Raw genomic sequence first — 17,239 nt, 5'->3', positions numbered from 1 at the left:
TTGAAACATCTTAAATATTGTTCGAGTACCGAGTTCAAAATTTCAGAATTTCCATTAGTACATGGATGAAAAGAGGTGCTCAACCCCTGGCCAATACCAAGTAAGCCCAAAAACGCCCTCCAAAAGTTGGAGGTGAATTGAGCACCTCTGTCGGAGATGATCCTTTGTGGAGCACCATGAAGTCGATAAATGTGTATTAGGAATAGTTTGGCTAAACTTTTAGCAGTTGGGATCTTTTGGCAGGGTATAAAATGTGCCTGTTTTGAAAATAGGTCTGTCACAACCCAAATAACAGTATTTCCCTCACTGTTTGGCAATTCCACGATGAAATCCATAGCAATCTCTCTCCAAGGCACTGCAGGTTCAGCTACCTTCTGCAATAGACCTGGGGATTTCCCCTGGCGTCTTTTTGCTGCTGCACAAATGGGGCAGCTAGCTACATAGCTTTCTATGTCCTTTTTTAGTGATGGCCACCAAAACTGTCTTTTAATCAGGTGTAAAGTTTTCACAAACCCAAAATGTCCAGCTAATTTGGAGTCATGGCACCGTACCATTAAGCATAGTCTTTGGCTTGCAGGGACATACAACTTCCCCCCCACCCAAGCCAAGTCTTCTTTCATCAGACAGCTGGATTTGGTATTCAAAAACCATTCATCAGTGGCCAATGCTTGTTTAAAATTTTGGGTGATGTCATTGTCTGTCACTGTTTCTTGTTTTTCCTGGGATCTGGTGACTACTTTAGCGGCTAGTTGACTGTTTTGTACTATAGGTTTGATTACGTCTGACCTTACACGAATGTATTGCGGTTTTCTGGATAGCGCATCCGCCAGAAAGTTCCCCCCCCCGGGAGGTATTTTAGAGTAAAATCAAACCGTTTAAAGTACTGAGCCCATCGTACTTGTTTTGGGGAGAGTTTCCTTGGGGTCTTTAGGGCTTCTAGATTTTTATGATCAGTCCAGACTTCAAAAGGGGTCTTACTGCCTTCTAGGAAATGCCTCCAGGTTAACAATGCCCAACGAACTGCATATGCCTCTTTCTCCCAAATAGCCCACCTTTGCTCAGTCTCATTCAACTTTTTGGATGTGTAAGCACAGGGTTGTAGTTGGTCTTGCTCATTCTTCTGAAGCAGGACCGCTCCTATTGCCACATCGCTGGCATCTGCTTGTATGACAAATGGTTTCTCCGTGTCCGGGTGTTGTAGAATTGGTTCTGCTGAGAACAGCTGTTTAAGTTTTTCAAATGCTGCCTGGCATTCCATAGTCCAGTTCAATGGTTGCTTTGGTTTAGGGTTGTCCTCCCCCTTTGTTTTTAAGAGCTTGGTGATGGGGAGGGCAATCTGAGTGAAAGCAGGGATAAACTGGCGGTAAAAGTTGGCAAACTCCAGGAAGCTCTGTAACTGTTTACGTGGGCGTGGAGGGTCCCAATCAAGTACAGCCTGCACTTTTAGAGGATCCATCTCAACCCCCTGGTGTGAAATGCGGTCTCTCTTGATTTTATGATTTTATGGTTGGTTTTAAATTTTGATATGGATTTTAAATTGATAAATTTTAAATTATGGGCCAAATTTAATTATTTTAAATCTATTTTAATTGTACTTATGTATAAATGTTTTTTATTTTGGCTGTTCACCGCCCTGAGTCCGAAAGGAGAAGGGCGGTATAGAAATTCGAATAATAAATAAATAATAAATAAATAAATAGTCAATCTTCTCTTGATGGAATTCACATTTGGAAAGTTTGGCATAAAGTTTGGCAGCGTGGAGTTTGTTTAAAACTGCCCTGACTAGTTTTACATGTTCTGCTTTGGTCTCAGTATAGATTAAAATGTCATCCAAATAGACCAGAACCCCCTTATATAAATGCTGATGCAGCACTTCATTTATTAACTGCATAAACACTGCAGGGGCTCCTTGTAACTCAAAGGGGAGCACCTTGAATTGGTAGCAGCCGAGGGGGGTGTTAAATGCAATTTTCCACTCATCCCCTTCCTTAATTCTGACACGGTAGTAAGCCTCCCTTAAGTCCAGCTTTGAAAAAATTTTCCCTTTAGCGAGGTGTGCTAACATATCTTTCATAAGGGGGAGAGGATACACGTTCTGCACACTGATAGTATTAAGGTTTCGATAGTCAACACATAAGCGTTTTGAACCACCTTTTTTCTCTCTAAACAACACTGGGGCTGCAATTTTTGGTCGGGCTGGCTCGATGAAACCCCTTGCTAGGTTTTTCTCAATGAATGTTCTCAGCTCTTCCAACTCCCTCGGTGACATGCTGTACATCTTGGGTTTAGGGAGTTTCGCGCCGGGTAAGATTTCTATTGCACAGTCAGTGGCGCGGTGGGGGTGGAGCTCATCTGAGGCTTTTTCGCTAAAAACCTCAGCTAAATCCTTGTATTCTATGGGTATGCCCTCAGTTGGTGTGGCGTGACCAGGCATGGCTGTTTCTCGATTCTCTGCCCCCTCAAGTCCTTTATGTGGATACTCAGCAAAAGTCACATTCCTCTGAAATTTTATGATGCCTTGTTTCCAATTGATTTGTGGGTTCCATCTTTTTAGCCACGCAAGGCCCAGAACCAATGGCCATTCCATGCCAGGTGCCACTATAAAGGTAAGCCTTTCCTCATGGCTTCCAATGCCTATATGTAGAGGCACGGTGGCCAGAGAAGCTGGCTCCCCTCCTGCTATTGACCCATCTAGTTGGCAGAAAGCAATGGGGGTTTTCAGCTTTCTTACGTTAATCCCCAACTTCCCTACTAAGGTTGGGCTGATCAAACAACGGGTGCACCCCGAATCCACTAGGGTGGGGATACTTATCTCCCTGTTCTGGTTTGGGATAAATAGTCTTAAGGGGAGGGTAAGCGGTTTAATTGGTTTGCTTACCAGTGGCTCATCATCTGGATCGCTTCTGAATGAGTGTGATTCCTCCTGTTCAGATGCCAGGGTTTCTTCCCCAAAGAGGGGAGGGGATGGGACTTCTATGGTCTCCCTGCTCCTCAGAGCAGTCTCCTTCCCACGCCGACCCGGTTTTGCAGGACCCTCCCCCAGTGGGTGGTTCCGGGCGGGTGTTTGCGAACGACACTCTGCAGCTCGGTGCCCTTCTTTTCCACACTTGAAACAGGCTGAAGATCTCGGGGAGAATGCGGTTTGTGGTTTGTGTGGATCTTGCTTCCATTGGGGTGAGGATTTCTTCCATGCTCGCCCCGCTCGATACTGGTTTCTGGTCATATCTATCTCAGCTTCTTTGGAGGTGACATACCATTCATGTAGGTCATTCGGTGCCCCTCGGGCCACGCAGGCATTGTATAGATCATCACTCAGTCCATCCTAGAAACAGCTCACCAAAATATCTTCCGGCCAGTGCACACGACACGCGAGGTCCCGGAATTCTTCAGTATACTCTGCTACTGGCCGTCGCCCCTGCCTCACCACCTTAATGCGGTCACGTGCTTTGCGATCTGCCAGTGGGTCCTCGAACCGACGTCGCAGGGCCATCATGAAATGGTCGAAATTCCGCAGTTCTGGTGCGTTGGCATTATGTAGGGTCACCATCCATCTGGCTGCGGCACCCTCTAGGGCTAGGGTCACAACTCGCACTCGGGAGCCTTGGGTTTGGAAATCACGCCCATACTCTTGCATGTAAGTGAGCACATGTGCCACAAAGAATCCTAATTGTTGCGGATTCCCATCAAACTTCACCCCAAGGGGGGGAGTTTCTCTTTCCAGCTGAGGAGCCCGGGGTTGATTGGGAATGGGCGCCGGTGTGCGTGCTGCCTGGGGTGGAGGGTTTGCTGGGTCTTCTCCCGCTGCTGCTGCACCATCTGCTCGATAGGCAGCCTCCAGGAGGGGGGTGCCTCCCCTGGCATCATCCATGACTGCTGCCCTTTCAGTGCTCTTTGGTTGTTGTCCTGGCTCCCTTCGGATGTTAATATTTCCCAAAGTCTCCATCACCAATTGGGTTATATGCCTCTTCAGATAGTCCTCCCTCAGGGGTGCTTCGGTCAGCCCCCCCTGGTCAGTAAGGGCTTCTAGTTCCAGTTTCCACCCCGGTTTTCGGTTGCCACGGTTGAGGGTGACTCCTCTGGTTCTCTCATCCCAGCCATCTTTCTTCCCAATGCCAATCGACCAGCGGGGCTTTTCAGGATTCCCCAGGGTTACCTCATCCTCTCCGATGGGTCACACGAGGCAGGCATCCGACTGGGGGGTGGTTGCTGTCTCCCCCCAGCAATCGGTTCCTCCCAGCTCTCTGCTTTGTTCAGACATGGTTTGCAAGGTCCCCTCAGTAGAGCAGAGATTGCTTCTCTGGGTTGACCGTTTTGCAGATCGTGCTTTCTGTAAGGATCGCCTCTCCTTCCAAATTAAGAATATGAGAACTCTTGAAACGTAGTTGTTCAAAAGGATTCTTTTATTAAGCAGAAGGGAAAGCCATCCAGTTAAAGCAAGACCTGAATACCCTTAGGCAAAGCAGTAGGATTAAAGCAGTAGAGACCCCTCCCTTTAAGTCAGAATGCAGATTTTAGACAATACACAAGTGTGAAGATGTTTTCTTTACTATTTCCTCTGAGAACCCGAACAAACATGCATTCCCACCATTATCCCTTAAAGTGAGACAACCCACATGGCTATCATAAAAATTCCTGCAGGTAAAGGGGATCTCAGGCTTCCTTGGCGCCAGGATATAGGTTGTAAAATATCTGATGACACAGGCCATGCTAGTAAATCGAATCCAAGTCCCCGCTTCCTCCACTTCAATGGCAGTATCACTTTTAGGGATCTGACACAGCCTTGATTTCTCCATCTTTTTTCACTTGGGTTTTTTTTGTAACGTCCCCTTCTCTCTCTTTCTCTCTGTATCTGATTTTTTTTTTAACTCTGCAAAGTTCGAAAAATTAGTTTTTCACTAAAGTTGATTTTGTTCTTAGAGACTGGCTGCACTATTGCATCAGCCCTTTTGTGCGATGCCCTTGAGCATTAGCTTTCAAAATAAAGTAAATTTTGGTTCCAACTCAGGTGGCAGCTATTTCAGATCTGTGACATGCTCCAGCATTAACTGGCCCCCGGAGTTTTGTCTTTCATCACTAGGCAAACAAATATCAGATTTATTTATTTCTTCAGCCACAGATGCCATGTATTCCCTCCGGGGCCACTTTCAAGCATGGAGCTCCCAAACTTCTTAATTCTACATGACTGATTTAATTTCATCTCTGCCCCTGTTATTATGAATGACATGGGGATTATTTCCCTTTCATTTCCCTCCAGAGAATTTCCCAACAATCTCCAAGTCCAAGAACTAGTTGAATTATCCAGGGATCCCTCCTGAGAGGGAGAATTATGATAAAAGTTTCAGCTCTGCTCTTTGGCTGAATCCTCCAGGGGAGACTTTGGGCAGAGAAATATGGAGTTTTGGGACAGGCAGAGTCTGTGCTCTTGAATTTACGTCTCTCTCCTTTCCAGATGAAGCTGAGGGTTTCTCTGTGTTGAGAAAAAGCAACTGGATCATATTCCACCTTGTGAGAGTCCTTTGATTCTTCTAATTCTTCTTTAGAAACAGGAAAGGGATTCATTGATTCATCCCATGAATGATGGACCTCCTGCTTCTGCCTCTGATGCTGCTTTTGTCCCATCCAGTCTCTGGGAAGCTGAGAATGAAATGCCCGCTGAGTTCGGAGAACCAGGATGGAAAACCACCACAGAGCTTTTACAGACCAGGAGACCATCTCATTGGTATAGTCAGCAGTGGAAAGGAAACATTGCATACAAAGTTGCTTTTCAACGTGGCTCCTTCTCTTCAGTTTGATTTCCATGATCCGTAAGTCATTCAGGGTGATGGAGTTGCACTCCCTCCATTCTAACACTCTCCTTCTTTTCTGTTTTTTATGCTTCATTTTTCCTATATTGGGGAATATGTCTAATTTCCTGAATGATTTTGATTTCCGTGGCTTCTCTCTTTGGTCTGATTTTGTGAAAGAGACTCAAAAAGGGGTCTGAAAAAAAGCTGAAAGGGCTGCAGATTATTTTCCGCTCTCTGTTCAATCCTTAACTTATTACTTGGATAATGAATTTTATTTAAAGTAGTCGTGGAATCAGTTGTAGTTGCTGTACCTCAGCCAATTCCCATATTTGTGTAACTGATCTTTCCTTTTGGATCAATGTTGGCTTAGGGCTCAGTAGGCTTCTGGAGGATTATATATATTATATGTAACAAAAGTATTTGTTGTGGCTGTTGATTACAACAACTTTTTTTTTCAATAGGACTTCTTACAGTTTTTATTATTGCTTAATATTCATTTTCAAGATTCAACTGGTCAACAAGAATTCCCATCTCTTCCACAATTTCACACTTGGCTACAACATCCATAACAACTATATGAGCACTTTCCACATTTCAGATGCCTTGCTGGACATGCTCTCCACTGGAGAAGCCAATGTCCCCAACTACGGCTGTGGAAGGAAGGAGAACCTTCTGGCTCTTCTTGATGCAGCTAACAGGGAGATCTCCATCCAGATGTCAACATTAGGAGGCACCTACAAAGTCCCACAGGTTTGTGTGTGTGTTTCTTCTTCTGGTAAAGTGAGGAGTGGGTGGTGATGGGAGAGCAATAGATGCAATCATGTCTTCTCCATGGAATTCAAGAGCTGCTTTTCTCCATATTAGCAAAAATGTCAATATTTTACCCCATTATGTTCATGTTGAGATTAATCATAAAAGGCCTGAAATGCAAACAATACATTCCCTGGAGAAGACATTTAACTGATCAAAAAATATTCCTGGTTGTTGGGGCCTCTATTGGCATCTTCATTTTCACACATAAATGATGCCTGCCATATCCACTCAGATTGAAGTTGCCAATAGTACAATTTTATCTATCTAAAATGTAGAATAAAAATTATTCTAGCAATTATAGGCCAAATAGACTAGCAGATATTGTGGCTAAAACTTATGCCATGATCCTCTTAGTAAAACTTGAGAAAAATTCATTCCTTGCAGAAGAACCAGAATGTTTTAGGTAGAGTTAAAAGCTATATAGATTTTGTAAGAAATAATGCATAAATTAATAATCTAATATTGGCAACAAGTTTGTCTTGAAATATCTAATCTATATCAGTGAGGTAAAATAAGGTTTGCTGCTTTCTAGATGTTAGTGCAGCATTTGGCTCAATAAACAGAGAAATATGGAGAAAATGTTTGGCCCCCAAAATGTACCAATATTTGAGGGGCTGCCACAAAGAAGAGGAGATTCACCTATTTTCCAAAGTACTAGAAGGAGCCTTGGTGGTGCAGCAGACTAAAGTGCTGTTAAAACTAGCACTTAACTGCCAGCTGCCTGCAATTACTGCAAGTTCAAATCTCACCAGGCTCAAGGTTGGCTCAGCCTTCCATCCTTCCAAGGTAGGTAAAATGAGGACCGGATTGTGGGGGCAATAAGCTGACTTTGTATAAAAAAGAACACCGCTTAGGGGGGGCCGAAAGCCCTACTAAGTAGGTATATACAAAAGTATGAAGGTTATTCCTTAATGCATTGACGGCTGCCCTGAGTCTCCGGATAAGGGCGGCATATAAATCGAACAAACAAACAAACAAACAAACAAACAAACAAACAAATAAATAAGACAAGAAACAATGGATGGAAACTAATCAAGGAGAGAAACAACCTAGAACTAAGGAGAAATTTCCTAACGGTGAGGAATGGAACGTCTCCCCTTCAGAAATTGTGGGTGGTCCATCACTGGAGGCTTCTAAGAAGAGACTGGACAGCCACTTGTCTGGAATAGTATAGATAGATACAGATTAAGAGAGTTGGAAGGGACCTTGTAGGTCATCTAGTCCAAGCAGACCCGACACCATTTCTGACAGATGACGGTCCAGTCTCTTCTTGAAAGCTTCCAGTGATGAAGCTCCCACAACTTCTGAAGGCAACTTTATCTCTTTATTTCCAGGTTGAATCTCTCCTTGTTCAGTTTCCATCCATTATTCCTTGTCTGGCCTTTGTCCGGCCTTTGGGTGCTTCGGAAAACAGCTAGAACCCCTCCTCTCTGTGGCAGCCCCTGAAATATTGGAAGACTGCTATCATGTCTCCCCTGGTCCTTCTCTTCACTAGACCAGCCATGCCCAGTTCCTGCAACTGTTCATTGTATGTTTTAGCCTCCAGTCCCCTAATCCTCTTGGTTGCTCTTCTCTGCACTTTTTCTAGAGTCTCAACATCTTTTTTATAGTGTGGTGACCAAAACTGGATGCAGGATTCTAGGTGTGGTCTTACTAAGGCTTTATAGGGTGGTATTAGTACCTCTCTTGATCTTGATCGTATCCCTCTGTTAATGCGATTTAGGATTGAATTGGCTTTTTTGGCTGCCGCTGCACACTCTTGACTCATATTTAATTGGTTGTCCACGAAGACTCCAGGATCCCTCTCACAGTTACTGCTATTATGCCTGGTTTCCTGCTTGAACAGGGGGTTGGACTAGAAGACCTCCAAGGTCCCTTCCAACCCTTTTATTTTGTTATAAGTTCTGTTATAGGTACACATGTTTAGCCTGCTAAATTCCTATTCGAATACACTGATTTACACAGATAATGTGATATTATCATACTTACACATTTGATTGTATAGACTTGGATTCTTTTGCCTTAATTATTATCTGATAATTTATAGAGCAAGTTCAAAAGTTATGGTCTTTCTGAAATGACATCGTAGCCATAGTTGGTCAGCCAATAGAGCAAGCAACACCTTTCCTTACCTGGGGTTGTTTTCTCTGAGCCTGAATCTTGGCTCCCTCATCATCCAAGGAGCTCAGTTAGAGAAAGGGCAGGAGTGAAAATGGTGCTTAAAGGAAAACCTCACAGCTCTCCAGCTTCCTCAGCCCCAATGATTAAAGTATAGGAGGCCCAGTTTTCCCCCATGTTCTTACATCAGTCTGATGTTTGGGGCTCCAGAGAGAAACCACCAGCAGAACCAACCCAATCTCAGCCTCTGAGGAGGATCTTGGGGTGGGTAAAAGGACTCCAGCTGCTGCCCTCAGAGCTGATTTGGGAATTTACACAATTTCTGCTTTGTCTAAATTCAGAAAATATGGGTATTATTGGCATAAAATGTAATCTATGGAAACTGACAGACTCTGAAAATTGTGGCTGTTGGAACGGACAAAACTTCAATGAAAGACCAAACTTGGATTATGCAACTGACAAATCTTATTAGGCTTTGAGATCTGCCTGTTTCTTGTATAACTGGAGAAAGAAGTTAAAAACTTTCCTCCAGAAAGAATCTGTGATAGAGAAGCAAAAAAAGATACAGCAATCCTCGAAAATTATAATAGGTCCTTTATTGGAATAGAATATTCCAGTTGGCATTTGCACGTTTTAATCTAATTGTGATCAACTGTAGGGGTGATACAGTAATATGATTTACATTTTTATTGTTTTTTAATTTGCTTATTATTTTTCATTATTATGATACAATTTTGTTAATATTCTGTCTTTAATATTTTAAACAATGTCTGATTAACAAACTATTCTAATACATTCATGAGAACCAGGTTGGATTTATTAAAATCTAATATTTTTGACTTGATCTGATCCCAAATGTAACACAGCTTTCTTCATTGCTTTTTCAGATCAGTCATGACATTGTTTCAGAGGCTCTGAGTGATAAAAGTCATTTCCCATTTTTCCACCATATTCTCCCCAAAGAAGGATTCCAGTACCCAGCAATTGTCCACCTGCTCCTCCGTTTCAGATGGACCCTGATTGGCCTCTTTGCTTCAGACACAGAGAAGGGAGAGAATTTCATGAGGATTCTTCCTCCTATGCTTGTCAGGAATGGAATTTGTGTTGTTATATCACAACTGTTCTCAACAACTGGACACACAAGAGCATCCCTCAGGGATTCCCTCTCTAAGTGGAGACAAGTCAATGTCTTTGTTCACTTCATAGAAAATTTTTCCATTTGGGAGAGAATTCTTCCTTTCCATTTAACATTTATGCGTCTCCCAGGACCCATTGAAGGGAAAGTCTGGATCCTCACAAATTTTATAGGGTACACTCTAAACAAGCGTAGACTTCTCAAATACATCCATAGTATTTTGAACTTTGGTTATCTGGGAAAAGAAAGGCCAATGGATGATGACTTTGAACCCCATTACTTTGTGGAAGAAAAGTTTCAAGATCCTTATTTCCGCTGTTCTCTTTCAAAGAACGTCTTTTCTGTCAAAGGCCGCAGAAGATGCACCCAGGAAGCCCCACTTGTGTCCCAGTGGAAATGGGACGGGATCCAGATCCGAAATGACTACCATGAGTACAGTATCATTCAGACTCTGGCCCAGGCCTTGAATGCCGCTTATTCCTCCAGATTGAGGAGGAGAAGGAAGGAGGGAGAAAAGACTTTGGGGTCTCCCAGGCTGCAGCCATGGCAGGTATGGGGTCACGATATGGATCCATTAATCTTAGATCCTTTGGAGGAGGAATCCAGAGGAGAAGGAGGGGAACCAACTCAACAGATCTGGCCAATTCAATTACTCAGGGAATAATGGTTCCAAAGAGTAGATATCATGGCATTTTGATATTAAACTCTGCTCATTTGAAAATGCTGTATTCTTTCTTAAATGAATTCCTGTATTTGTGGGTTTGTGATGAGCATGGTGGAATTTCCCCTTTGTTCCGTCCCCACTGCAGGTGGGTCTGTGTTCAGCTCAACAGGCAGCTCAACCCCCTCTTCTCCTCCAGTGAAAGGGAGCCTGGGGTGGATCTGGGTGTTTCATTGGGAGAAAAGGGCACAGAGAAACTGAGGAGATGCAAAGAGTGAGAATCAAATATAAATAGGAGATAGGCAGCATTAACTATCAGCCAACAAAGAAGCAGCTGGAACCTCTCCAGCGATGCTCCGTGTGAGGGACGGAGGCCTCCGGATGACCATGTGTCTCGGTCAAACCGGCTGCTTCCGTCTCCTCCAAAGGCTGAGAGAAAAGGGAGTCTGGCTTCAGACCATACAGTTAGGCTTATCTGCCCCCGGCCACTAGGTGGGGCTACAGCAACAACAGCACAATAGATACATGTTGTGGCATGACAACCTTTATAAATTTGGAGGAGACCCTGAGACCATCTAGCCCAACCCCTCCTCTGCAGGAATCTAGTTAAAGCTTCTCTGACTGATGGCTGCTCCGTCTTTGCAATCAGATAATCCATGAAGAGGAGACTGAACTTCTCTGCTTTACTGGCTCAGCTCTAAAACAGCTCATCCCTTTATCATATTTTTTTTCTCTCATTCAGCTAAAATCTCTCTCTTTCAACTGAATTTATTTTTCCGTGTCTGACACTCTGGAATAATAGTGAGCAGATCTTACGCTCGTGTGTAACCTGTGTCAGTGATTGGAAGAGGGCTGCATCCTCCCTTCTCCAACCGAGAGATTGTGTCAGTTGGAAAAGGGGCTCCCAGACTCCTCCTGATCTTCAGCTCTTCTCCTTGTTCTCTTTCCTCAAGGCTAAGAGCTGCTCCTTTGATCTCTTCCTTGGCTTCATTGTCCTTCCCTGAAGTTCACATAAACTTTGTGCAAATTCTCCTCCAAGCGTGGTGTCTGCAAGGGGACCTGGTCCTTGAGTTGGGGTCTCCCCAAACCACAACATTCACTTCCTTAGATTCTTATGACTGCATTTGCCTTCTTTCCATGAACATATCATAGTCTGTTTCCAGTTAACTACGATTTTGAGACCATTTTCACAAACATGCATATCAAGTTTGGTATCCCTCATCTTTCTTCCAGTCCATCATTCGTGTTCTTTTACGAGACTCTATTTTTAGTCAAGTCCTAGTTGCTGAAACTCAGATTTTTTTCTATTGCTTTTTACTCATGCACCCTTCTCTCTGTCCTAATCATAAATATTGTTTCTGGAAACTTGATATTATTTTATTCAAAAAGGTAAAATATAAGCTTAAAAAAATAAAACTATTACAAAAACAAAACAAAACTAAACAAAATATTTTTTTTAATTGTGCATTAAAAACAGACAAAAACATGCATATTGTCCCCCCAGTTGAATACAAAACAGCAATAATAGTTTCTCCCCCTTGCAAAATAGGCCCACAGTTATAAACTTCACATCTATTTGCAACTACTTGACCTGTCATCTATCTGCTGTATATAAAAAACGTAGTTAACAGGCAATCCAACAATAAAGTTACATATCAAAACTTCAAAATGGTCTGTTATCTGCTATTGTATTTAACACAGAGAAAATTTACAGGAGCTTCTTATCTACCACAGACCACCACAATTATTATCTCTGATCCATTCAGAATCTGTCCAGGGTTAAACATCTTTCTTTGATTCTTAATAATAATGCATTTCCTTAAAATTGTAATTAGAATCTTTCCCAACAACTTCTTTCCATTCCCCAAAGTCACAGGACCTCCTGTACATTGAAACACAAAGATTCTTAAGATTTGTTTTCCAGTTAAATATGGCAAGTCCATTCCCCAATCTCCCTCAATCTTCCTGAAAGAATCCATTTCTTCAGTCATCCGTTCTGTCCACTCTGAGTCTTCAGGGTCCATGGCCTCTCCAGCCGTCTCCAAGCAGCCTGACTTCAAACCAGACTCCTCCTTCAGGGATGCCAGCAGGAAATTAAGTTCCAGTCCATCCGATTCAACAATTGTAGCTTTCTTCTGATTATCATCTTTAAGTTGATTTGAAAGCATTGTTATTTTATCAAACTTTTTAAATGAAGTTTCAAAAAAGGCTTGTAAGTTGAAAGACTTTATATTCTTTAAATCACATCAAATTAGCTTATTCTAAGATCGTATTAATTACCGTATTAATGACAACATAGAAAAATTGATGAGCAATGGCAAATTGTTATTCATCACCTTCAAATTTCATAGGAAAGATTAAAAAGGGTTAAAAACTATTTGAGTTTCATTTTGAAGACAGTTTTTATCCACTTATTATCCAGGCCTCAGGTTTCTAATCACATCACACAATTGTTTGTGAGTCCTTTACTGAAATCCAGTGATATCACCAGTCTTCCCATAATCTATTTAGAAAGTGTAATGATGTGTGAGAAAGACTTTTGGGATGAGGGGAAGAGAGGCTGCCTAGGGAAGGATCAGAGAAGAGGGGAGAATCCTGCAGCTGCATAATGGGAGAGAAAGAAACTCAGAAAGGATCCTGGCTAACTTTTCAGGCTGAGAAAAGAGTTGGTGGGAGATTTGTTCTTTCAGATCTGCAACATTTTGTTAATGTCACATTACAATTAAGTAGAATTAGCACATCTGGAGGTGTTTTCCATCAGGATGACCAGGGAGAAGATTAGCCTGACAACTTTCTTCTTGATCAACCCATGCTTTCTGGGAATCAACCTCTTGTTTTCAAACAGCTTATGAATCATCTTTTACATTTTATTTGTCATCTGCTCTAGAATGTTCCCTATAATTATAAATTATATTTTCTCTCTATTTTGTCAGTATATGATTAACAATTTTTTTCAAACTTTTTCATTCACTTTTGAAGATAATGACAGTATTTGTATCCTATTTAACCATATTTGGAGATGAGACAATTGTAGAAGAAAGATTCAATATAAGAAATAAAGTTTTCTGTTTTTCAAATTCCTGGACGTTCCCATTCTAGTTTCATCCCTTTCTGGAGAAGAACGAATTTTGGAATATTTCTGACAGAAAAATGTACTTGGACCAAAATGGAGAGATAACAGCAGATCTGAGCATTGACAGCTTCTTGGTTCTCCCCAAGGAGGATGTCATGGAAGAGGCTCTGGCATATTTTGAGAGACAGAGACTTTCTATCAACCAAGATGCTCTTTCACGGCTAAAGTTGCTCAATAAGGTGAGAGGAATGTTGGTGTGTTTTCTCTGTTTTCCAAAGGTCCCATTTCAAGTGGGCAAAGCCTGGAGTCTCCAGGGTGGTTGGCCTCCCATGCCAGTTGGTGTCATCTAATGGAAGTTCTTCAACAGACGGGACCTAAGTGGAGTGGCTTTGCCATGTTTTAGGAAAATCTTTCAAGATCTTCCTGGTCAGAGGTTTCTTTCTTCATCACAGTTTAATTTCATATAATAAAAGTTTCCTCAATCTTTTACAGTAAAATTTATTATCAGTTTTAATAAAAATATATCATCATATTTAAATCTTTTTTCAATTCCATCCCTCTGGACTACATTAAATAGAAAAGTCCTTTATTGCAGTGTTAAATGCCAGAAGCAAAAGGGAGGAACTAAAGGAAGAATCTGCTGTGGTCACATCTCCTACACCTGTTTGGAAGGAGTCAAAGACTTCATATTTACCTCCATGTAGCCCAGAATCTACTTGTTTAATGTCTATTTCTCCCCCCATTTTCCATGGATGGAAATCCTAACATATTTTATTTGGCATTCCTTGTTTTTCTGTTCAGTCCCTGCCTCAGTCCAAATGTGTGGAAAGTTGTCATCCTGGATTTGTCAAGAGGGCTCGAGAAGGAGAGCCAGTTTGCTGCTACGACTGCGTTCCTTGTCCGGAGGGGACCTTCTCCACTCAGGAAGGTGGGTCACACTGAGGAAAATGGGAGGCTTTCTGGAACTGGATCCAAATTAAAAAACAGATTGAAGCTCACCTAGTTTTTTATTTTTAACCTGCACAATTTCTTATCTAAACAGAAGTAAATCAAAAAGACTTGGAAGGAGGGGCTGGGAAGAGATGGGAGGAGGGGATGGCAGACTGGGAAAGCTTTACTAACAGTGGAGGAAATATCTCTCCTGCTTTTTAGTCTGGATATGTGCTGCTAAGTTTACCTTTCTAGGAACCTCTGAGATCTTTGAAACTAGATGAATTGTTTCAGGTCCACCTTCTGAAAGACCTTGCAATCCACTGTATATTGGATCCTCCCCTTGAGGATCACTGAGAAGGTGTCACTGGTCCATAATCTGGTGCTGCGGGTAGTTATGGGGAGAACTCATTACACAAACAGTCTGCCAGTCATGTAGATCAATCAATCAATCAATCAATCAATCAATCAATCAGAATAGAGTAGAAGGAACTTTGGAGGTCTTCTAGTCCAGCCCCCTGTTCAAGCAGGAGACCCTAGACCATTTCAGACAAGTGACTCTTCAGTCTCTTCTTAAAAACCTCCAATGTTGAAGCACCCACAATTTCTGGAGGCCAGCTGTTCCACTGGCTAATTGCTCTCACTGATAGGAAGTTTCTCCTTAATTCCAGGTTGCTTCCAGATGTTACAAGATGCTGTAGGTATCCTCAAAGTCAAAAACATTAACTGCCATGTGGCAGGACTCAGGATGTTTGCCTAAAAAGATTATACGATTCATTATTTACCTCTAATAATCTAGGTTCCTATGAAGATTCTACACATTACAGAGGAAAGAATTAACATCCTAGGACTTCCCTCAACTTCATATACCCAGCTACATTTTTTAATAAAAAAATATATCTTTCTTATGCTATTTTTATGAAATAGTTAAGAAATACTTCTTGGAAAATGCCTGGGGTATCAGCTGTTACCCAAAGAAGCTTTTTCTTGCAAGAGAAAAGGACAGAATATTAAAGATAGATTGCTTTTTTGCTTTCTCAGATACGGAAAAATGCACCAAGTGTCCAGATGATAAATATCCAAATGTGGACAGAGTCCAATGTATCCCCAAAGTCATAACCTTCCTGTCTTATGAGGAACAACTGGGCATTATCCTGGTTTCTTTTGCCCTTCTCTTGTTCCTAAACTCAGGCCTTGTTTTAATCATTTTCATTAAATACGGAGAAACTCCCCTTGTCAAAGCCAACAACCGGGACCTCTCCTACATCCTCCTGGTCTCCCTCCTGCTTTGCTTCTTGTCTTCTTCTCTCTTCATTGGTCAACCAAGGAAAGCCACCTGCCTTCTCCGACAAACAGTTTTCAGCATCATCTTCTCAGTTGCTGTTTCTTCTCTCTTGGCCAAAACCATCACGGTGGTGCTGGCCTTCCTGGCCACAAAACCAGGAAACCGAGTGAAGAGATGGTTGGGGAAGAGCTTGGCCAACTCCATCATCCTTTCTTGTTCTGCTGTCCAAATTCTCATCTGCTCCATCTGGCTGGGAGTTTCTGCCCCCTTTCCTGACTCTGACCTCCACTCCCAGCCTGGAGAGATCATCCTGCAGTGCAACGAAGGGGCCGTTGTCATGTTCTACGTCACCCTCAGCTACATGGGCTTCCTTGCTGCCATCTGCTTCCCGGTGGCTTTCCTGGCCAGGAACCTGCCTGGGGCCTTCAACGAAGCCAAGCTGATCACCTTCAGCATGCTGGTCTTCTGCAGTGTCTGGGTGACTTTTGTGCCCACCTACCTGAGCACCAAAGGGAAATCCATGGTGGCTGTGCAGGTCTTCTCCATCCTGGCCTCCAGTGCTGGTCTGCTGGGCTGCATCTTCATCCCCAAGTGCTACATTATCCTTCTGAGGCCAGACCTCAACACAAAGGAGCAGCTCACAGCCAGAACAAATGTAAAAACATGAGATATAACACCATTATGATATTGGAAGAATTATTAGATTTTCTTTTATTTGAAAGGAGATATTAATTCTCTCTATTTAGATAGTATGCAAGAAAAGAAAATCATTTCAATATGTTTCAAAATGGCGATTCCCCCCCTCCAACCGGATTGCCTTCTCTTCCAACACCGGCCGGCAGAATGACTCCCTACGTTCCCCCCGAACCTTTCAACCCGAACCAACATGACTGGCTCGCATATATGGGACAATGCAGGATTTTACTGGAAGCTAATGGCCTGCGAGGAACTGGGGACGAAGGAAAGAGAGCCCTGTTCCTCAGCTATTGTGGCAACCGCCTGTACAAGACAGCTGAAAGCCTGGCTGCCCCAAAGAACATCAAACCATGGAATGGAAGGAATGACAAGAAATGCTGGAGGAACATTATGCCCCCGCAGCATCGCCATTCGCCCACCGACTCGAGTTTTACCATAGAGAGAAACAACCAGGTGAGACCATTAATGACTAAGTTACCAAGTTGAGGGATATAACAGCCGGTTGCAAATTCGAAAAGGTAGATCAAATGCTACTGGACAGAGTCCTTGTGGGCATGAGAGACCTGAGATTGCAGAGGAAATTAGTGACTAAGAAAGCGCTCACTTTAAAAGAGGTACTGGAAGAGGTGAGGGCAGCTGAACTTTCTGATAAGCCGTTGACCGATAACCCCAAGTCAGGAAGTCTCCATTCCTCCAGGGGGGCTGACTATAGATACATAGACAGGGGTGAAGAGGAGAGAAG

This window comes from Pantherophis guttatus, chromosome 15 (genome assembly GCF_059756535.1).
Source record: "Pantherophis guttatus breed Tessera chromosome 15, ASM5975653v1, whole genome shotgun sequence".
In the NCBI taxonomy this organism is placed as follows: Eukaryota; Metazoa; Chordata; class Lepidosauria; order Squamata; family Colubridae; genus Pantherophis; species Pantherophis guttatus.
The sequence above is the reverse complement of the archived record's forward strand: the minus strand, read 5'-3'. Positions refer to the sequence as shown.